Below are 22,909 nucleotides of genomic sequence, written 5' to 3' on the forward strand. Positions count from 1 at the left end.
CATGCGGATTGGCCTCCAACGGAAGCTCTATTTCTTGTTTGCTTCCCTGGGGAGACTTCTTTTCAATGAGCGATTGCAAAGAGATGTTTCGGCATGAAACTAGAGTTGACTTGTTCTTTTTCTAATACGCAATGCTATATTACAAAAAAAAGCACAGCGTATGCTAGTTATCTTCTGCGAATACTCAAAGCGGCTGTTCAACTATTTGTTCCCTTCGGGAAACTGTAATAGCGAATGCACGACCGGGTAACTATAGCGATAGGAACGACGCTAACCCCACTGAAATAAAACACCAACACATAGACACATGCGCCGACACTGGTCGACGCCTTGTTCATGTCTCTCTGTGTGTAGTCCGGCCTGCGCCGATGCGTCTGGTTCATTGTGCTCAGGAAAATTCTTTGCAGTGGTTGCCTGCTTCGGTTTCATTAACGGGCACCGAAATCGAAGAACACAAGCTGTTTTGCAATGCTGTGAAAGCCCGAAGGAACAAATACGACAGAGAGGACACAGGAAAGCCTCCGCACCCCAGCCGATATGGCAAACAGGGCTCAACCGGGCTCTGATTGTGCCGACTTAGTGCGAGATTACACCGGACGCTTTTGTTACCTGTCGAAAGCGCTCAATCTAAATCGTCCACGGGATCTCAAAGGTGCTTTTGTATACGAACACCATGCGACATAATTAGCTTACATCGCTTAGCTAATCGCACTGCACTACAACATCGGCGACGCACTTAGTCACGTGCTACGCCCCATGGCGCCGTTTCACTAGCTTCCTAGTGGTCATGCGCATGTCGCGAAATCGAGTTCGAGCTAGAGCTTCCTTTCCGTGTACGTCATTGGTATTGCCGTATTGTGTCTCCTGCACCGCGTGTCTCGGCATACTTTCCCACATTCAGCTTGCTCGATTGCAGACGCGGCACTGGGAAACGCAAAACGTACGCCTCTCGTGTTTCGAATGTTCAGAACAAAAAAAAAAACAGCGCAAGTGTGAGAACAGCCACTCGGCACACCAGAAGCGTTCTGAATGCGACTATTGTGTCTAGAGGTGGCCAGTCAAAACACCGCCCCGTTGTGGTCGGGAAGGCTTCGCTTATGGATGGTCCCGTGCCCGCCATTACAGGCGCGGCTGTGCTATGGACGCGCCATTGCAATACAAAGAGCAGTATATTTCCCAGGAGAAAAAAAAATATAATTTTTAAATTTACGGGTGCGCCCTTCAGTTTGTCCGCGTAGTGAGCGTCGCCGAATCTGGAATTAACAGAGTAAATATCGCTAACTACAGTGAAATGAGACGTATTGAGACATGAAATGAGACATGTTAACGCTTGTAGACGCTTGTCTGCGTCTCCGTGTGTGTAAATAGGCAAAGAGAGAGTGTGGGAGGTGGTGTGCGCCAACGTCTGGTTCAGCGTGCCTAGTGTTAATTTTAGCGTTGGTTGCCTGCTTCTGGTGGATTAACGGGTACCAAAATCGAAGTTCAGAATCTGTTTCGTAAATTCATGAAAAAACACAAATGCACAATGACTACAGAATAACGCAGGACGAGCGCTTTTTTCGTTCGTATTTGTCCATTCGTGCTTTTATATAGAACAATGGATCAACACCAATTCCCTCATTTCGCCATAATGTTAAAGCTGTTTTATGTACCACTGGCAACGGAAGAACGTTGGTATGGGTGTGGTACAAACCCGCGACCTTGTGCTTGGCAGCCGCGGGTCCGCAGCCGTTGAGTAACCGGGGACTCACGCCAAAGCATCCACGTCAAGACAGTAAAGCCAGCAAAGTAACTACATTCTTATTTATAGTTTCAATTTTGTCTTTTATTCACGAGGACACATTGAGCCTCTTCAATCTTTTTTTTCTCGCTACCCCACCCGCGGGTTGCCAGAGCCAGCCAGAGCGCATGCGTTTTCCTGGTGTTGCCCCAACCACCACGCGGCGCACTTCGATGCGCGTTCGGTTTTCTCTGGCCAAGTGGATTTTCGCCTGGCAGAGTTTTGGACGCTTTCCGGCTAGCAGACGAGAAACATTGTTTTTGTGTACCTGAATGAATGAAGCTGGCTAGGTGACTATGTCACCACCGCTTTTCAAAGGGGATTCCAAAAATCATCATCATCACCATCATTAGCATTGTGTCATGCCACTTGTCAAATCAAGCTGGCTAGGTGACAATGTCACCGCCGCGTTTCAAAGGGGAGGTCAATAAATTGTCATCGTCATCATCATTAGCATCGTATCTTGTCACTTGCCTTGCGGTGTGAGATGCTCCCCGAGTAGCTCTATAGGTGCGCCCTTTCCATTGCAGTTGCATATTACACCAGGTGACACGCCATGCAGCAGTTGCAGAGGTAGCGGTATAAGGTAGATAGAGTAATCCTAAGAAAGAAAAAGATTGTGGAGATGTATAAATATTGATGCTCTGAAAAGCCGGTATGCCATACCTGACTAATTCGTGCAAGCTAGATTACTCTTCGCCACCACACCGTTTCAAATGGATTGCCATTAAATCATCATCCTCATTCTTAGCTTCGTATCGTGCCATTTCACGCGCGATGTGACACGCGCGCCACGTAGAGTTGATACGTACAGACTTTGCATTGCAGTTCCGTTATACTCCACCAGGTGTCCCGACGAGTAGCAGTTGCACGCTACTTCTGGCTGGACCTGACGTATTCAAGCAGGCTAGGTGACTATTTGTCCCACCTCGTTTCGAATGGGATGCCAATAAAACATCATTATCATCATGAACTACAGCAAGCTACCGTGCCAAGGGTCAAATAATGTGACATGCGCGCCACTTAGTATGTATACCTGTGTTTACTCTTGGGTACACGTTATGGCGCCTCCTCGCAAGATGCAAGGAGGCGCCATATTATTTTGTTTTGCAGGATAATCAGAGGGCCCGTCCGCGAAACGTGTTTCAGCACATGCAACCTTGTGGGACGTTAAGTCTTTATAGCCTTTAAACAGCACTTCGGAAGTCGCAAGACTATTAGCGATTAGTGGTTCTAGTGTGTGTGCGTTGGTATCGGGAATACTGATTTGGTAGGACAGTGAGAGCGTGGCCGTGTGTTTGAGCACCTGTGAACACGTGTCATACTTTAAGTCTGTGAGGCATTTATTGCTTCTAAATCATTAGTGATAGATACATTGCAGCATTTTAAGATTTTAGATTCTGTGCGTATCGGCCTTTGATAGAAGGCACGTGCTCTGAAAGCTTCGGTGTTTGTATTAGAAAAAGCCAAGTGCAACACATGGCAAGAAACACGGTAAAGCGTGCAGTGTGCGGAGAGTCCCCCAAGGTGGACAAGGGGACGGATGAGAGTGGAGAGGAAGTCGAGTCAATCGCCAGACACTGTTATGTCGATGCTAGGCTGAAGGAAATGGAGGCTTTCCAGGATGAGCTTGTCAACCAGGTCGAAGAGCTCGAAAATGAGCTAAGTATGGAGCGTGATGCACGGAAGGCGGTGGCGAAAAAAAACTTCAAGTAGCCGAGGAAAAGCTGAACAGTGCCGCCATCGCGAATGAGAATTGCCGTGACAATGGAACGCAGTCTGCCGACGTGACAACAGAGGGAGTATCAGCAAAGCACGTGAAAGGCGCTCAACGTGGGGAGGGGTAGCGGCCGGGAGAGAGCTGCACCTACCGTGTGAAAATTGATCCGGCCACAAAGGAAGAGCAGGAACGCAGGGGTCAATGCCCCTTGACATTTATCTCATTGACATTTAGCTATTCATCCTCACGGGAACGAATGGTAGTAATGGGTGATTATTATTCTACATACAGTACAGTCACCAGCGGAGTCCCAAAATATTCAGTGCTCGGTCCTGTGTTATTCTCATTGTACATTAATAACCTCCCTAATGCTCTTCAGAACTCAAACGTTCTAATGTATGCAGATGACACAGCTTTATTATTCACAGGAGACACACTTTCTGCACTGAAAACGCATGTGACGTCCGAGTTATCAAAAATTGCCTCATGGTTCTTAGCAAATAAATTAACTTTAAATAGCAATAAGGCAAAATATGTACTTTTTCGATTGAGGAGAAACAATAGTGACACCAGTCACATAAATATTACGTTAAATAAAAGCCCCATCCAAGAAGTTGGTTCGTTTAAATATCTGGGCGTCATATTTGACCAGCATATACATTGGGAAGCACATATTCATAATGTATGCAAGAAGGTCGCATACGGTTGTTACACCCTAATTAAAGCAAAGCAATATTTCCCTCGCGAAGTACTCAAATCCCTTTACTATGCGTTGTGCCATAGCCATACTAGTTATTGTTTAGAATCATGGGACGTGACTTAAATGACATACTTACAACCTTTACAAAAACTACAGAAAAGGGCCCTGAAAATAATTAGCGCTTCACATTCTACCAGTGATACATTTTTTGATGTTTTCCAAGCCCAATATGTGGTATCCGTTAATGCACTATGCAATCACAAGATCTCAATTTCCGTTAATAATATTTTATGCACTAACTTTCCTATTCCTCGAAACGTCTTTTCATTCAAAACTCGCAGTACTAAACATGCTTTAACATGTAACCTGAACTTACCAAAGTGTTACAATGTATACGGCGAAAGGTTAATTGAATTCAGTGGCACAAAAATCTGGAATATCTTACCCCTAGAAATTATAACCGCACGTAATTTCAAGCAGTGTAGCAAATTCTTTTTTTCTTGATAACCAGAATCTCTCACTTACTTGAATTCATTATGTACGAGTATTTTCAGAATGTTTCTTGTCTGTATAACTCATGATGTGTTCCGAAATACTGTGCTGTTAAAATCTGCGCCTGACCTGTCTTTTATAATTTGTCACTGGACCAAAACTAGCCTTCCTTGGCTATCGGTCCAGACATCTGTATAACCATGATTATGTGAAGAAAAATAAAGCACTTGCACTTGCAAAAAGAAATAGTCCAAAGCACATAGAAAAGGATTGCAAAGGGAAGCAGGGAGAGGCCTCGGCATTAGGAGAGAGTAAAAGTGTGGTCAACACCGGCGACACAAACCTGACTAGGTGCTCAGAGGCTATTGTGGAAAGGGTTAAAGGTGACAAAACAGTGGCGGTAGGTACATTTACAGGACGGACATTGGGCGCTGTCATGGAGCGAGCAAAAGCAAAGCTTGCGGAAAAAGCCCACGGACGCAACCTTGTAGTAATAGCATGTGGGCTAAATCACGTCCTAAACAAAGAGGAACAGGGCTAGACCAACGCTCGGCGAAGTGGGTAGACGACTTGTGCGAGCTGTCCCCTCAGGTGCGGATCGTGCTGTGCACGGTGCCGGAGGTGCCTGTGCGTGACAGTCACGTACAAAGAGCCATAGTGACTGCTAATGAGGCAATATGGAAAATGAGCCGAGAGAAAGGCTTCGAGGTTGTCGAAGTAAACAGGCAAGTGAGAAGGTGTGGTGGTTTCCAACGAGACGGGATGCACTTCAATCACAGGCTTGGACAAGAAGTGGGCTGGCGACATGCTGGTCGCGCGGTTGCTTTTTTGGTGGGCCCACGCGTAATCAAGAGACCAGTCCATAGGTAGTAATGAAGAAGGTCTCCTAGGGGAACATCAGAACAGCATCGCCGACAATAAGAGAAAAAGGCGGAAAACAAGAGAGTTCGCTATGCAGTAGGCTACATAAACATGCCGGGTGGCAGAAGAAAGAAAAAGTGGGCAGAGATTGAGAAGCAAATAGAGAACAAACAGGGATGTATGGGGCTACAAAAACGCAGCTTAGGTACTCGGAAGAGGCGCCAGAGGTTGAGAACTATGTTTGGGAAGAGCGCAACAGAACTAAATCGGAAAGAGACAATCGGAATGATCATCCATCAGGGAGTCAAATGAAAAAGAGTAAATTCAAAATGTCAAGAGCATCTTTGGTTATGAGGTACAATGAGTGGAAAGAAAACTTGGCTGGGCGTAACGTATTTGTGGATTGCAAATAATTTCACAGGGAAGAGTCAAGAGTTAGTGGAATGCGTAAGTGCTGATAATAATGGTTTCGGGAATGATGCTGAAATTATCCTATTAGGTATCAGGTGACATGAATGCCCACATACAGGATCTAGACGGCTATACCGACAACAACGGGAAGTCAATGCTAGATCTTTGTGAGCAGCACAACCTCGTTATCGTGAATAGAGGGCCTAAGTGTGACGGGCAGACCACATGGGAAGCGGGAAGTCGGCAATGACCATTGATCACTGCCTGATGACAGAAGGAATTCATGATAAGTTGAAAGAAATTGTCATTGACGAGGAAGGGTATAGCAGTATAGGGAGTAAGCATGAACGCATCATTTCGAAAATCGGATATGTAGTTGGGAAAGAGAGCAAGGAGTGCAAAATGGCCAGTCCAAGTTTGAACGCTGAACAAATGAGAAATGTAGCGACTAGAGTCAAGGAAGAACTTGGCAAATGGCCAAGAGTGGGAATATAGTGAGCTTCCAAGTGTAATAACGACAGAAATACGGAAAGAGAAACAACATGTTCGTTGGAAAGGAAAAAAGAAACCGAAAAGCTGGTGGAACAAGGAGATACGAGAAGCGATCACCCAACGCCAGAAAACAACCCGAGAGCACAGGCAGGCAAAAAAGGCGCAGTTGCCGCAGGATGAAGTAGCCAGCAAATGGGAAATATACCGGAATATAAAGTATATGGTTCAAATACTGGTGCAAGCAAAGATAAAAGGCAAATATGAACGTCGGTTGTCAGAAATACGTGACAAAAAGAAGGCCGCACCTAGAATATTTTGGAATCACACAACTTATTAGGCAGGAAGTGGAATTTATAAAGGTAAGTGGAGAAAGATAGAATTCACTCGTACAGACCGTTGACCATTACATCGGTAACATACAGGTTAGCAGTGCAGGCAATCAAATTAAAGCTGCAAGCATGGGCAGAGGATAATGGCATTTTGGGAGAACTTCCAAATAGCTTCAGCATAGGTAGGCGCATGGATGATAACTTATTTGTCCTTACTCAGTGTATTAAAATATCCAGAGTAGAAATGAGACCGCGATATGTGGCCCGTTTAGACATTACAGGAGCGTATGACAACGAAGATCGCAACATTTTGTGGGATCTTCTGGAAGGGGAAGGCTTGGGCGACGATTGTATACAGCTTTTGAGAGAGATTTTTTTTATTCACGAGTTTTCCAGTTTGCTTACAGAAAACCAGAAGGGTCAGGACTAAAGGCGCTAGCATGCGCCTGACTGAGGCCCTGACCCCTGTACAATCTGCGCTCCAGCGAAGCAATCAGGACAGCGTAAGAATGGGGAGGAAAGGAAAAAAGAAAGAGGGGGGATTTCAACAAGGAATTCATGAGGCAAGATACCTAGACAATACCGGGCATGTTTTATCAGAAAGTGAAGATATCTGCCCAGCGGTCGATTTAGGCATCTCTGACCTCCCCGAAGCCCCTGGGTTCAGCGAGAGATGGGGGAAAGTAAACATGTCCGCAGTAGAGATTGGTAGGCGGCGACTGGAAGATTGGTACAAGAAAAGTAGGGAAACGACAAACAGCGGAGGCGCGCAGTAACAAAGTTCACAATATGGGTTCATAAAGTTTTGTTATGGGAATTCATGGGGCTTTTTTTCTTTCTTTTTTTTAACATAGGTAGGACATTAGTCAGTATAACAAGCAAGAGTTTGGTGGCGCAACCCACCACCCCGTTCCAAAGGGAAAGCTCATAGCATCCATCCATTCATCCATCCATCCATCCCACCTGCTGGTTCGCTCACCAACTCTCTGTGACGTCATGAATTATGACGGCGTCTCCTCGGGCTTGGTTAATTGTTTAGTGGTGAAAACTGACTGCATTGTGTTCTTAAGGAGCCAAAGAGCGACTGTATTAAGTTTCGGGAACTTTTAATGAGCCAACACTGCCCAAACGCTAGAAAAGCGCTTTCAAATCCGTGACGTCGCATTCACCTGCCGAAGCTGAGCTTCGCGGCGCGAAATTCAATAAATGTAACTGTTACCTTCATTTTCTTTTCTAATAATTAACCTAATATTGCAAAGTTACAGGTTTATTCAATTACAGGTTTATCACAGGCGAAAAATAAGGAAAGCACAAAAATTCCGGATGAAAATCATCTTAGCACAGTTCGCTGACCTTGCAAATCGGGAAAATAGAAACTGCTAATGGCCCCACATTTAGCCCATGGAAGTGTGTCCACTCCGCCATTAGGTATGAAGGCAATGCAAGTAATGCCACCGGCGGGCATCAATCAGATGCGGTTGCCGAAGATAACGGCCGCATACAGCTAAGGCCTTTTTGTACAATGAGGCCAGCGAAGAGCAGAAGTTTGTGATACTGTTTCGAGGAAAGCCACAATTGGAGTAAAATAAAATCCTCCATAGCTCACAAGCATACATACGCAAGATTTCGTGAAAATTGAACCGTTAATGTGGTTCAAGAGTCGGATGGGCACTGCTATTTTGACTGCAAAAGGATTATCACCTTGACACATTAGCTAAACGAAACTTGCAATTTCAAGTTTAAGAAATTTAGTACTAAGCGACACTTTTCAATGTTTGTCTGTGGAATGCAAAAAGCCTATCCGCAAATCATGGTGAAATTGAACTTACGTTTGCATCTATTGTTTTGATTGAATGCTTGTAATATTTTCTTAAGTTTTCTAAGTAAGATACCTTAACCTGCAGTTGGCCTTCGTTCTACGTTTATTGAATGGTTTCTGCGCTGAACTAAACCATGTGACTGCCAACACAACTGTGTCACTTGCAGTTGTGTCACAGAGTAGTATGAAGCCATTGCACTCTGCATACTTCTCTTTTTGTTGTTGTTGTTGTTCCGAGCTCATGAATATTCTTCTCAGAGCACCTGTCTTCACTTGGAGGTCGCATTTGAAAAGCTATCACTGTTCACGCGTCATTCTGTGCCAATGGTAGAGAGAAGTCCGGTGACCTTTCTCACTGCAAGAGGAAAACCTTGGATGGACCACTTCATAGCTGTCATTAAATTGAGATATCGCATTATAGCTACAGGGCCATATCATCAATCAGGTAATCGAGAAATCTGCAGAGTACAATCAACCCCTCCATATGGCTTTTATAGATTATGAAAAGGCATTTGATTTAGTAGAGATACCAGCAGTCATAGAGGCATTATGTAATCAAGGAGTACAGGAGGCATACGCGAATATCTTGGGAAATATCTGCAAAGATTCTACAGCTACCGTCGTTCTCCACAAGAAAAGTAGAAAGTTACTTATCAAGAAGAGGGTCCGGCAAGGAGACGCAATCTCGCCAACGCTATTCATTGCAGGCTTGGAAGAAGTATTCAAGCTAATAAACTGGGAAGGCTTAGGAGTGAGGATCAACGGCGATTATCTCAGCAACCTTCGCTTTGCCGATGATATTGCCCTGTTCAGCAGCACTAAGGACGAATCGCAACAAATCATTAAGGACCTTAACAGAGAAAATGTAAGAGTGGGATTGAGGAATAATATGCAGAAGACCAAGATAATCAAGAATAGCCGGGCAAGGGAACAACAGTTCAGGATCGCCAGTCAGCCTCTAGAGACTATGAAGGAGTACGTTTATCTATAGTCGGACACAACTTAAGTCTGCAGTGAAGCCCCGTCCACGCCCTCATAAACCCCAGCCAATGTTCCACCGCGAGGCAGCAAATAGTTCGTACTTCCCATTTTCCCTGTTACCTTAATAAGGCGGTAACCAGAAAAATAATATTACAAGCGCGTAATTTTATGTTTTCACTCCTCTATTATAATGTACCGTTGAAAACCTAATTCTTTATATAACTGAAATAAAATGCTTGTTTCTCTGCAGTTATTTACTGTCAAGTTTCACTTCAGTTGGCATTGAAATTTCATGGGTGAAACGGGCTGTACAAATGAATTGTACCGCCGACTTTTGAAGAGTAAAATGCTCAGACCCCGTACACTTTGTCCATGCATGTTGCACACCTCATCGCTTTCGCCGATGAAAAGACTCTTCAAGAACAGCAGACGATCCGGGGGTATCAAGTACGACGCCATTTTGAAAACGTCGCATGGCAATGACTTTCTTTGCTTCTGTGATTGGCTAGTGGAGTTACACAACGCCGCGCGGTCGGTGTGCCTTAGTTACCAACTGCTGATTTTTTTTTTAAGTTGTATCCTACTATAGGCCAATTACTCACAGGGGACCCTTATCATGTGAAAGAAACTTACAGAAGAATAAAAACGGTTTGCAGCGCATACGAAAGGCACTGCAATATAGTGACTCGGAGCTTACCACTATCGTTGAAAATAAAGGTGTAAAATCACTGCATTCTACCGGTGCTAACACATTGGGCAGGAAAGTTGACAAAAAAGCTCGAGAACAAGGTAAAGACTGCGCATAGAGCGATGGAACGAAAAATGTTAGGCGTAACGTTATGAGAAAGGAAGAGAGCGGTGTTGATCAGAGAGCAAACGGGGATAGCCAATATTCTAAGTGACATTAAGAGAAAGAATGTAGCTGGGCAGGTCATGTAATGCGTAGGATGAATAATCAGCGTACCATTAGGGTTACAGAAAGGGTGCCTAGAGAGGCGCAGCCAAGGATGGCGGAAAGCTAGGTCGGGTCATGAAATGAGGAAATTTGCAGGCGCAAGTTGGAATCGGTTGACGCAGGACAGAGGTAACTGGATATCGCAGGGAGAGGCCTTCATCCTGCAGTGGACATAAGTAGACTGATCATGATGATGATCGCTACTACACCAGGGCCTCCGAGTTTCTTGCGAGTCGCACTGAAGTTTTATGAGATCGAGCTACAATATTCTAGAGATACAACAACCTGGAATCTCGAACATGGTTCTGTTACTGGAACGCTAAAAAGGCTCGAAGAGGTGGCTATTGAGCTGCATGACCTAGTGCTTTATACATCATCTATTGAAAGTATTGAAAGTGCTGTGGTTACTATCTGTGAAGCAGGGCAGGCTTGCACCAAGTCGGATGTTCAGCTGTCCCGAACAGTGTCGCAACACCATGCATTGTCATTTCAGGATTTATATACCTCTTGAAATTCTTGAAAACCATTGAAATCAGAAAAGAAAATTGAAGGGCCCTTAAAGCTCCTTGAAATAAATGCGTTCCTTGAATTCCTTTACACATGACTTTTTCTCAGCAATAGACGAAGGACTAATTATTGATTGCATGTTCTTGGACTTTTCCAAAGCTTCCGATTTTGTTTCTCGCCAGTTACTCTGCTTTAAGGTAAGTAAGTTAAACATTGACTACAATATACTAGCGTGGATTCAACATTTCCTCGCTAACTGAACACAGTTTGTTACCAATAACATTTGCAATTCTTCAGATTCTCCTGTAACTTCTGGTTTACCTTGGGGCTCTGTATTGAACCCTCTTTTGTTCTTTAAAATTTACATGACCTGCCTAATACTATTTTATCCTAAATTAAATTATTTGCTGACGACAGCATTATTTACAGAAATATTTCCACTAATACCAACAGTATTCTTCTGCGACATGATCTTAATGAAGTTTGCTCCTGGTGCACTAAATGGAACATACAACTTAACGCTAACAAATGTAAGGTACTGCGTGTTTCCCATAAGACTAACAGCACTACCGTTCACATATATCTTATTAGCCGCAGTGTTTAGAAAATGCTTCATGCTCTAAATATCTAGGCGTTAAATTAGCCTCTAACCATTATCATCCCCCATTGTGACCCTTTTTCTTCCCCTCTTCCCCTTCCCTTACGTAGAGTAGCAGGCCAGATGCTCCATTATCCGGCCGACCTCTCTACATTTTCCATGCATTAAAATACTTCTTCTTCTTGCCTCTAACCTTTCATGGCAGACTCATGTCAATTACATAACCACCAATGCCAATTGCACGCTTGGCGATCTACAGAAAATCTTTTCCAGGGAACCTTCCCCTCTAGAATTCGTTCATTATAAAACTCTTGTTCGTTCAAAGCTCGAGTATGCCAGTTGGTTCCTCTCATCTCGACATGGTGTCAGAAGTATGGGATACCGGCATTGACACTCTTATTCACACTTTGTAATCTGTCCAAGACCGCAGCGAAGGTTTGATTCTTTCAGACTATGCACGCACATCTAGTGTATCGTCTATGAAAACAGCTTTAAGCCTTCCACCTTTGTTCACGCAGAAAGCTGTCTCATTTTTTTCCTGAAAATCCATCGCAATCTGCAATTAAAACACGATCTTTCGAAGTCATCCTAAGTATTGAACAGATATTGATCACCAACACAAAGTGCACATTATTTTCTCTCGTACAAAGTGCTTTATTTTAAGTACCACGAATGACTCGAACCACCTACCCACATCTATTGCCCAACTGAGCGGTGCAATTGGATTTAAAGCTGGAGTTGAATGTTACTTATACCCTTAGAAGCCGCATTATTTTGTCCTTGTTCACTGTTTATATTGTTCATCTACTGTTCATTGTATATAATTGTTCTCCACTCCCTTCTGTAACGCCTTCGGACTTTGAATATATTGAAATAAACAAGTGAATAAATAAAAAATAAAGAAGACGCGGAGACTTCGTTACCGGCCCAGCCGAAGATCTCACCGTTCCTCTCATCTCGACATGGTGTCAGAAGTGGGATTCAGTGAGTTAAGTTCGCTTTACTGGCACAAAAGCAACATAGGCTTTGCTGCGCCAGACACAGGGTGTTAGAAAAGCAATGGTATAAATAGTAAAGCGGATATTATTTAAAACCTGTTCAGAAAGCCTACTTCACCTAAAAAATTCACTACAGCTGTAAAAGGAACAAGTGAATCGTCTCCCGAAATGAGAGTGGGGTGTAGTCGTACGTGCAATGCGTATAGATCATGGAAGTGTTTTTGTCCTTGTCTTTCGATATCTAGGCATGTAATTAGAATATGTAGTACTGTAAGTGGTTGTTGACATTTATCGCATATCGGCTGAGCTTCCTCTCTGAGTAGATAACTGTGTGTGAGGATTGTGTGCCCTATTCGGAGTCTGGCTAATATCTTAGTTAAGCGTTCTTGCTGAAAGCAGGTTTTCCATTCCCCTAGCACCGGTTTGATGAGGCGCAATTTGTTATTAAGTGATCTGCAAATAGATTGAAGCCCATCCCTCAAGGGTACCTTTATTTCAGATACAGTCTTGTGTTTCGCATTAGCGGCACACACATCCGCCTTTTCATTTCCCGGGAGCCCGACGTGACTTGGGACCCAGCAGAAACTAATTGAGTAGTTGTGATTTACGCTTGACAGTATGTGTAGGATGCCACCAACGACAGGTTCTCGCTCGGATTTGAAATTAAGAGTTTTAAGAGCACTTAGGGAGTCAGTGAAAATGATAGCTTTTTTGTGTTTTCTAGTTACATCTTGCACTGCCATCCACAGAGCATGACATTCTGCTGTGAAAACAGAAACGAATGGCAGAAACGAACAGTCCGTTCCCAACTTTCCGATATATGACACTGTTTCCCACATAATCGTGTGTCTTTGAACCACCTGCGTAAAACTCTTTGTACGTGTTGTATGTTTCCTGTACAGTGCGGAACTCTTGTATTATGTGCTCCTGTGGGGTGTCCTGCTTACTAAGGTGTGTCAGTGAGAAATCTAGAAATTGTGCACAGTCGCACCAGGGGGCTAATCTGAATGGCTTATCTGCAACATGAAGGGCCTCTTTTGGGATATCGCACTCCCGATACTTTTCTTCATGCCGAAGTACGAAAGGTTTGATGGCATGTGGTTCATTCGCGTAGTGCATTCGTGCGTTACAGTACATGGCAATATCTTAACACACATGTCCTGGTGATGACCGAACTCTGAGAACGTTCTTCTTTGTTCCAGAGATGGCTCGTTAGTTTCTGCATATAGAGTAGGAACAGGGGAAGTTCTGTTGGCACCAGTTGCTAAGCGTTACCCTAGATTATGTACTGGATCTAGCCGCCTTAGGTAGGACTGTCCCGCTGTCATAGACTACACAACCGTAGTCTATTTTGCTGCACATCAGAGATCGGTATATATGCAGAAGGCATTTCTGGTCAGAGCCCCAGTGTTTCTGTGACAAGACTTTAAGTGGATTCAGTGCATTGTTCACTTAATTTTCACAGTGTTCGAGTGTGATGAAAGCTTAGCTTATTATCAAACATAATGCCTAGAAACTTGCGTTTTTTTAACTGGTAGGACACATTGGTGCATCTTGAGGACAAGGTCTGCATATAAGCTCCTTTTTGTGGAAAAAGACCACAGCAACAACTTTCTTTTTGTCAGTGCACAAACGAAACTCGTTTTTGGTTGCCCATTGTATGAGTTTACTTATTGTGATTTGAAATTCACGTTCACAGGTTACTATGTTCAATGCTCGACACACAATTTGGAGATCATCAACGTATAATGAATGCATGAGCGAAGATGGAATTATTCTATTTACGGAGTTAATTTTCACAACGAACTGAGTTGTGCTTAGTATACATCTCTGTGTGTTGCGATGGTTGACGGGTGGAGGCAACGCCCCTCCCGCAGTGAACAAGACAGTCGTTCCAACCGAAGAACGCCGGGTTTATTCACGCTCGGAAATATAAAGAAAAGAAAAGGGGGAGGGAAGGTGTGACAGAAAGAGTGCGCACATGCGCACTTAAGTAAATAGGTTGCTTGTCATGTTCATGGGTTACCGCATTTCTTCACCCTTAGTAACCAAAACGCACGACAGGTTTCTTTGATCGTGTGGAGCGACGTAGCTCCTGAGGTTGCGCTTCTGGTATTTTCTCAGGTGTTTCAGAGGTCCTTGGTTCTTTTAATACCGGGGAACCCGTTGTAGGAAGCCTCGACAGGTCGACGGCTGCTGGGGTCTCATCTGTGGTCCGCTTACGAACTTGATCCAAGTGGCGGCGGACAAACCCGTCCGCAGTCTTAACATCCAGGAAGCGAGCGCCGGAAGTAGCTTCCACAGTGCCTGGGGCCTACTTATCGCCGGCGCCGTAATTTCGCACGTACACATAGTCTCCCGGTGCAAAGTTCCAGCTTGAGTCATTCACAGCTTTAGCAGGGCAGGCTCTGGGAGAAAAAGACATGTCCAGTCTTGTGCGCAACCGGTAACCTAATAGCATCTCTGAAGTAGAAGGGCCTCCTTGGTGTGGTGCGTTTCGATAATTGCACAACAGCCGGGCCAACGACGTTATGATGGAACTTCCTCCTATCTTCTTCAAGCCTTCTTTGACGGTGCGCACGGCTCGCTCGGCTAGGCCATTACTCTGGGGGTGATAGGGGGGTGCCCAAATATGTACTATTCCATTTCGCTTCATAAACTGCTCGAACTCCCATGCTGTGAATGGCGTCCCGTTGTCTGACACGACCGTTCGCGGTATACCGAAACGGCTAAATATTGTCCTGAGGGCATTAATGGTGCTGTGAGCGTTAGCCTGCGACATGGGAACCGCCTCAATGCACTTTGCGTGTGAGTCGACGACTACCAGAATAATTTTCCCTTTGATTGGTCCCGCATAGTCGATATGCAAGCGCGACCACCTTTCGCGCGTATCGGGCCAACTTACTGGTTCTTTACCCTGAGGCATTCGTAACGTTTGCACGCAGTTGTGGCAGGTCGCTGCAATGCGCTCGATGTCGTGGTCTAAGCCGGGCCACCAAAATAAAGACCTGGCTTTTGCCTTCATAGCGGACACGCCTTGGTGGGCTGCATGTAGTAGCTTTAGCAGTTTCCCTCGCGCATTTGTGGGCACTACAAGACGATGACCCCAGTAGAGCACTTCAGTAACAGACAGCTCATGCCGTTTTTTGTAGAACTCTGCCATCTCTTTCGTTTCCATGTCAAAACTGCGCGGCCAACCTTCCCGTGTGTACTTGCGTACCTGTGAGAGTACCTCATCAGCGACGGCGAGTGCTTTGAGTTCCTTTAACGGCACGGCAGGATGATCCCACTGGTCCAGGGTCAGTACAATTGGGGCCTCATCCTCCTGGTCCGCTTCGTCCTGTGATGGTTGAGGCAGGCGGCTCAGAGAATCGACATTGCACATGAATTTTCCAGGCTTATGTTGCAATCGATATCGGTAGGCCCCGAGTATGATTGCCCATCGCTGAATGCGGGCAGCGGCCATAACCGGCGTTTGCCTGTCCGCTCTTAGGAGACCCAACAATGGCTGGTGGTCAGTTATTAGAGTGAATTGCCTGCTCAGCAGATAATCTCGGAACCTCGTGACAACGTAGACGAGAGCTAATGCCTCACGATCGATCTGCGAGTAATTCTTTTCTGCGGCAGTGAGCGTCCGAGATCGGAATCCTAGGGGCTGATACTGTCCTGCAATGCGATGGAATAAAGCCGCTCCCACACCGCAGGGTGACGCATCAGCCTCCAAAAATAGCTCTTTTGTGGAGTCTAAGTGAGTCAGCACCGGAGCGGAACACAAAACGGCTTTAGCCTTCCGGAATGCCTCATCCTCGGGCCCTTCCCAAGACCATCTTGATTTCTTTTCTAGAAGTCGGTATTAGGGGCTGAGGAGCGTGGACAGAATAGGCAAGAATTTGTTATAAAAAGTGAGCATGCCCAAAAATGACCGAAGCTCCGTAACGTTTCGAGGAGTCGGAGCCAGCTTAATTGCCTCGATGTTCTCTGACGGGTGCAGCCCTGCGGCATCAATTCTATGTCCTAGATACGTAACGGACGATTCGCCTAGTCGGCACTTGTCCGCCCGGAGCTTGATGCCGTATTCCGTGAAACGCTGCAGAACTGCCTGCAGATTTGTATTTGGCTGATCCTTCGCATCTGCTATTAAGACATCATCCAAGTACGCTTGAACCCCTGGAAGACCTTGCAGAACGTACTCAATCGTTCTTTGAAAAATCGCAGGTGCAGACGCGATTCCAAATGGCAGTCGATTATAGCAGAAGAGGCCCTTGTGTGTATTTATAACAGCTAATTTACGCGAATCTTCGTCTAGAAGAATTTGGTTGTAGGCATCGCGTAAATCCAAGATGCTGAACTGCTGGCCCCCGCGAAGCGTAGCGAAAATGTCGTCTACTACGGGTAGAGGATACCTTTCCATTTCAGAAACTGGGTTCAGTGTTACTTTAAAATCTCCACAGATGCGAACTGTCCCATCGCTTTTTAATACGGGAACCACCGGGGTGGCCCATTCTGCATAGGAAACTGGCGAGATAATGCCGGCGGCCACGAGTCGGTCTAACTCGGCGGAGACCTTGTCTAACAGAGCGAACGGAACATTTCTTGCCTTGCAGAACCTTGGTGTTGCTCCGTCCTTTATATGCAGCCGTGCGGGTGGCCCCTTAATAAGTCCCAAGCCCTCCGCGAAGAGGTCAGCGTACTGCTCCATCACGCGTGCTGCTCCTTGGCTCTCCAGCTTCACTTCGGTTGACTGCGACGTGACCTGAAGAAGCGGCGCCCCTTTTATTTCGAGTTTCTGCAGTAAGTCACGGCCACAAAGGCTAGAGCCTTCGCAGTTCAACACTACGAGATTGCAGTCAACTGTCGCAGACTGATAGGAAGCTTGCATTTGCAGAACGCCCAGCACTGGTAGCTTTCCAAGGTAACATGAAAGGGTTAGCGCAGCCTCACAAAACGGTGGCCACTTATGACGATGAGCTTCGTATATTGCTTTAGGCACCACGCAGACAGGCGAACCGGTGTCAATTATCATTTTCAGCGGAATTCCATTCCACGTGACAAGTTTCTGTATGGGCGGAACCAGACATTCATTACTTTTTACTGACCATATTTGCAATGCATTGCTGCCACTGTCTTCAATTTCAGGTGAACATTCGGTTATCGCCAAGGTTCGTTGGGCGGGAACTGTTCGCGAGCATACTCTCGCCAAGTGACCTTGTCGCCCGCATTTGTAACACCGGCGCCTTCGCAGCGAGCACGCAATGGCTTGATGCCCTTGTCTGGCACAGCAGCTACATTGTTGCACTGACATACTCGGTTCGTTCCTTGATATTGCGGGTTCCCCTTTCCGCTGAAAGTTGAGCCCATCGATGGCGTCACCTTGACTGCTTATCTGTTGCGAACCTAGCTCTGCGCTTTCTGCTGCTAGAGCAAGTGCTTCGGCTTCCGCAAGAGTCAAATCCTTCTTCGCTAGTAGCTGTTTCTGCAAGTTTTTCGACCGCACTCCGTAAACGATGCGATCCCTCAGCATTCGCTGCAACATCGAAGAGAAATTGCAGTTATGGGCTATTCGACGAATCACTACGATAAACGCCTGCATAGACTCTTCTTGTTGGCTTCGATGAAAGAACTTGAAACTTTCCGATATCTCGTTAGGAGATCGATCATAGTGCTCATTCAAGGTTGAAACGACTTCTTCATAGCTTAGCGAGCTCGGTTTTCTAGGTGCTACCAGAGTCCTTCCATTTTGGAACATGGAAGGACTCTGGTGCTACTCTACCGCAAAGAATTTCCACGGTCCTAGATCCTAACGCCGCAACCAACAAGGCTCTCTTCTTGGCGTCGTCTGTAACCTCGTTTGCTTCAAAGTAAGCGTCGACTTTTACGAGATATGCGTTCCACTTATCTGTGTCCTCTATGAAATCCGGAAGCTTGAGGGCCATGGTCGCGGCTGGGCTGATGGGCGTCTTCGTGTCGTGGCTGGTGCCCGGTCGCTGTTGCGTATCCGTGGGGGTTCTCGTCGCCACTGTTGCGATGGTTGACGGGTGGAGGCAACGCCCCTGCCGTAGTGAACAAGACAGTCGTTCCAGCCGAAGAACGCCGGGTTTATTCACGCTCGGAAATATAAAGAAAAGATAAGGGGAGAGGGAAGGTGTGACAGAAAGAGTGCGCCCATGCGCACTGAAGGAAATGGGTTGCTTGTCATGTTCATGGGTTACCGCACTGTGGCACACCATTTTCCTGGACGAATATGCGTGAAAACGTGTTCCTAGACGAAATGTTCGATAACACACAAAGTCGGCCAGACATTTAAGCATTTTTCCACAGATCCCTAGATCCGCCAGATCTCTTAATATGCCAGATCTCCAGGTAGTGTCATACGCCTTTTCCAGGTCAAAGAAAACTCTAAGGCAGTGTTGTTTATGCAGAAAATCATTCCGTATTTCATGTTCCAATAAGACAACATGGTCAATTGTTGAGCGCTTATTTTTATAACCGCATTGGTGGATGTCTAGTATAGTTTGTGGTTGAAGAGTGAATGTCAGCATTGTATTTAGGATGCTTTCGTAGGATTTTGCTGAACAGCTAATGAGGGCAGTACGCCGGTAGCTGCGGGGAGATGTAGGTGGCTTTCCGGATTTCAGGAAGGGCACTATGATTGCAGTTTTCCATGATTTTGCTATTATTCCTGTATCCCATATTTTATTTAAAATTTCTAGCAGAGCTTTTACAGATTCAAGTGAAAGGTAGGAAAGCGTTGAATAATGAATGCAATCATGGCCAACTGCCGTTTTTTTTTTCTTCTTGAAGTGTTAGGGGAGCATTGCAAAGTTCATTTGATGTCCCTGTAATGGGCAAGCTCTGTTTTTCTGCAGACTGTCTGTGCTTTAGAAATGCGTCAGAGTAGTTGGCTGAGCTAGAAATATTATAAAAGTGTGCACCTAGTATGTCAGCTTGTTCTTGTAGTGTTGTCTACATGCCTGGGACTGTGAGTAAAGGTATTGTATGATGAATAACCTCCCCGGAACTACCTTAGCTGATCCCACAACTTTTTGGATGTGATCGAGCTATTAATTGAGGACATATTTTCTTGCCATGATGACTTTTCTGCATTCGATCATGTTTTAATACACTACATAGTCATGGATATATTAACGCAGCCGCATATCTATCTGGAAATGCAATAACACAGCTCCAGTCATAGCCTCAAAGCCTGTACCATATTAACATTGCAATTAGACAAAAAGAAAATGCTGATATCAAAAAAAAAACTTACAACATGAAACAAGCTCCGTAGATAACTTTATGAACGCGACGATCCGGAACGATCACTGACGCTCGTGCCGCTCAAATCATGCAACATGATTTCCAGCAAGCAGTAGGACCCCTTCAATGATATAATAAAATCACTTCCCGAACCGAAATAAAGCGGTATTGTTGCTACCATTCTTGCAAACACGATCCGAAGTTCTCCACTCGGAAACTCAAAACCGCCGCCATCGTTGCCGAAAGTTTCAAAATCTACAAAAAGAAGCGCAAGCGTCTGCGTTGCATGTGGCGCCACCTGCGCTGTGCTTGAATAATACTTTCTAATCTTTTCTCACGCTTAGATATTTTCACTTTAAAACAAGTTTAATGTACAAGTACTTTTATTAACTGCCTTTTCTTTTTAGTTGCTCTTCTACATATTAAATTGCGCGCCCCATTTCGGGGCTGCAAGTAGCAGCATGCCAATAATGTGGCGCTAGGTTTGAACGGCGGACGGGCGCGCTTCAAAATTTGCGTAGGATATCTATAAAGAATAGGTTTCTGCGCGCTCCATTTGGGGAGCACATACAGGTGCTGATACACTACAAAGGGCTTGAGATGCCCTATTAACACAACTATCCCCTCACCTTTTACGAAGCATGTCGGCAACTTCCGCGCTTACAAAATTGATCGTGTCGCCCCTTCCTCCTTCACTCCAGTGTTTCGGCTAAGCCCCCCATCCCCCCTCCATTTCGCCGAGGCTGCCCTGGATCCACCCTTGCAATGCCTTCCAAATATTGTCCTTTTTTTCTAATTGTCTTGACAATGAGTAGAAGCGTATGTCTTGGAGACGTCAAGTACTGGCCATCTTATGTATGTCTAAACTATAGCTTGACACAGCGCTAGCTGCTTCTCGCCTGCTGAAGCTGTATCAAGCTATCTAATAGCCAGCTTGTCAAGTTATGCTTTCTGAGCCACTGGATTTCAACCTTTCCTTTTAAATGCAAGAAAATTCATCAAATTTGGAACAGTGGTTGCCGAGAAAAATTATTTCTCCTTTCTCATGTATTTAGATTGGAAACCCCGAGCTAAAAGCTCCTATACATATCCATAGTACAGCTGGCGGATATGTAAGGATTTGTTAGCGCAGGACATCCGAAAGTCCACTAATTGTTCTCTGGATATCTGGTGGACATTCATGGTCCTTTGGGAAATCCAGAGGCCACCGGCAGTCTGTAAACAGGGCGCATTTTACAACCAAGACGATCATCTAGCCTCTTGGAACGCTGAGTGCGACCTTTCTTTAGAACAGGGTTCTCCAAACTACGGCTCGTGGCTCGCGAAGATGTCCTATCCGGCCCATGGCCGGCAGCAGCATATATGATCGGCTGGCCCGCACGCCGTTTTCCACCCGCAATGCCCTCGCTACGCCTCTGAAACGAGTGAGGCGCTCCACAAAAACATCGCGCTGTTGTGCTTCTTTCTGCAAACCGGTTTCACTTCAGTCAAAAGGTCGCGCGACGACACCACCTCGTCCGTGGCAGGGCTGACGAATTGGTAATTTCATGCGACCATACCGTGAAGAGCGCGTGACGTTCCGAAAGGCTGGTTCTCACCCCCACATCAGAAGCTTTATCGACTTCGCTTAAGCGTAGCCGACCCATACAGCTTACACAATATCTTTGCCCGCGTCAATGCAGCACCCCGTGTTTCGGAACCTTTGTTTCAGCTCCTAATGTTAGGTCACACAGTTTCAATAACCGGCACTCCCGTTTATTTCTGAAAACAGAATCTCAGTTCAAAGACAGGATGTATCACATAGCAGTGCAATGACTGAGCTGCGAAAAAGTTTTGCCTAGTTTAACTTTAAAGAGTTCTTTGCACACAATAATCGCCCCGAGCCATTACTGTCCAGTTACGAGTGGTTCGGCATGTTGCCTTTCTGCGTTGACTTCACGGGCCACATTGTTAAGCTCAATGAACTTGCAAAGAGAGGTACACCTCATTTATTACCTGTACATGGACATAAAGATATTCAGGACAAAACTCCAGTTCGTCGAGAAGCAGGTGCAAAATCGTAAGTGGGAGCACTTCTGCTCCTTGTTCAAGGATTAGTGCCCACACAACTATGGTATTTTCTTCTTTATTTGCGCTAAGAATCCTCAGCGATCGACCTTAATGCCAAGGAGGAGGAACCATAGATATTGCACATCAATTTAGCAGGCACACGGATGCACCCCAGGTTCCATTTGATTAGAATTGAATTGCTGTCAGACTTCTTGAAGTACAAAGAAACCCTAAACAATTTATATAACAGTGTATAAACCTAAAGCAATTTGCCTAAGACTACATGTCAACTTTTTGGATCTACATACTTTTGCAAGCAAACATTCTCAAGAACAAGAAATGGTAAGTCGAGAAACAGCGCTGCTTTGCCCGACAAACACCCGTGTTCTCTGCTTATTGCTGGCTAGGCCTGCTGCCACAGTTCGAGTAGTGGCAGCTAATCGACCATTTACACCAGCCCTCATTCTACATCTTTGCCAAGGGATGCAATTCCCATAGAGCATTCTGCTTAGTGCCCTGTACAGCATTTTTCTGTTGCTGCATGCCTCTTTAGTGCATATGTTCACTTGTAAATATGCTGATGTAAATATCTTTTCTTTCCTACTGTATTTATCTGGTCTACTCAACATTTACTTATTGGCACGATTAACACTTTTGATACTTATCTTGGTTGGGTGCCAGTGCTTGTTTCTACTTGTATCCATTCCCACTGGCAACATAATAGTGCAGTTCTACATAGCAAATCCTACATTGTTGTCAGCAGCCACCATCATTCTTATACTAAAATTTAGAGCATTAGTCATTTACTTTTCCAACCTCACACATTGCTTTTTTTTCAGTACTGTCATTGCCTTATGTGCCATTTAGATTCATCTGCTAGGGTGCTATAACCTAAAGCTATTCAAATTCGTTCTTTTGCCATTAGCCCTCCACGATAGGTAAAAAAAACGTTCAGGGCTT

The 22,909-nt window shown here is 45.2% G+C and overlaps 1 protein-coding gene across 1 annotated transcript in view; it reads right to left on the reverse strand.

The window, feature by feature from the left end:
- The window catches only part of LOC135913249 (uncharacterized), a 58,727-nt gene extending 56,350 nt beyond the window's left edge, over positions 1–2,377 (reverse strand). The window contains exon 1 of the mRNA XM_065445852.1: positions 2,255–2,377. The gene's annotated coding sequence lies outside the window, so the exon portion shown is untranslated. The remainder of the gene's footprint in view (positions 1–2,254) is intronic.
- Between the last annotated feature and the right edge of the window lie 20,532 nt (positions 2,378–22,909).

The sequence above is a fragment of the Dermacentor albipictus genome, chromosome 5 (assembly GCF_038994185.2).
Source record: "Dermacentor albipictus isolate Rhodes 1998 colony chromosome 5, USDA_Dalb.pri_finalv2, whole genome shotgun sequence".
NCBI classification, from domain to species: Eukaryota; Metazoa; Arthropoda; class Arachnida; order Ixodida; family Ixodidae; genus Dermacentor; species Dermacentor albipictus.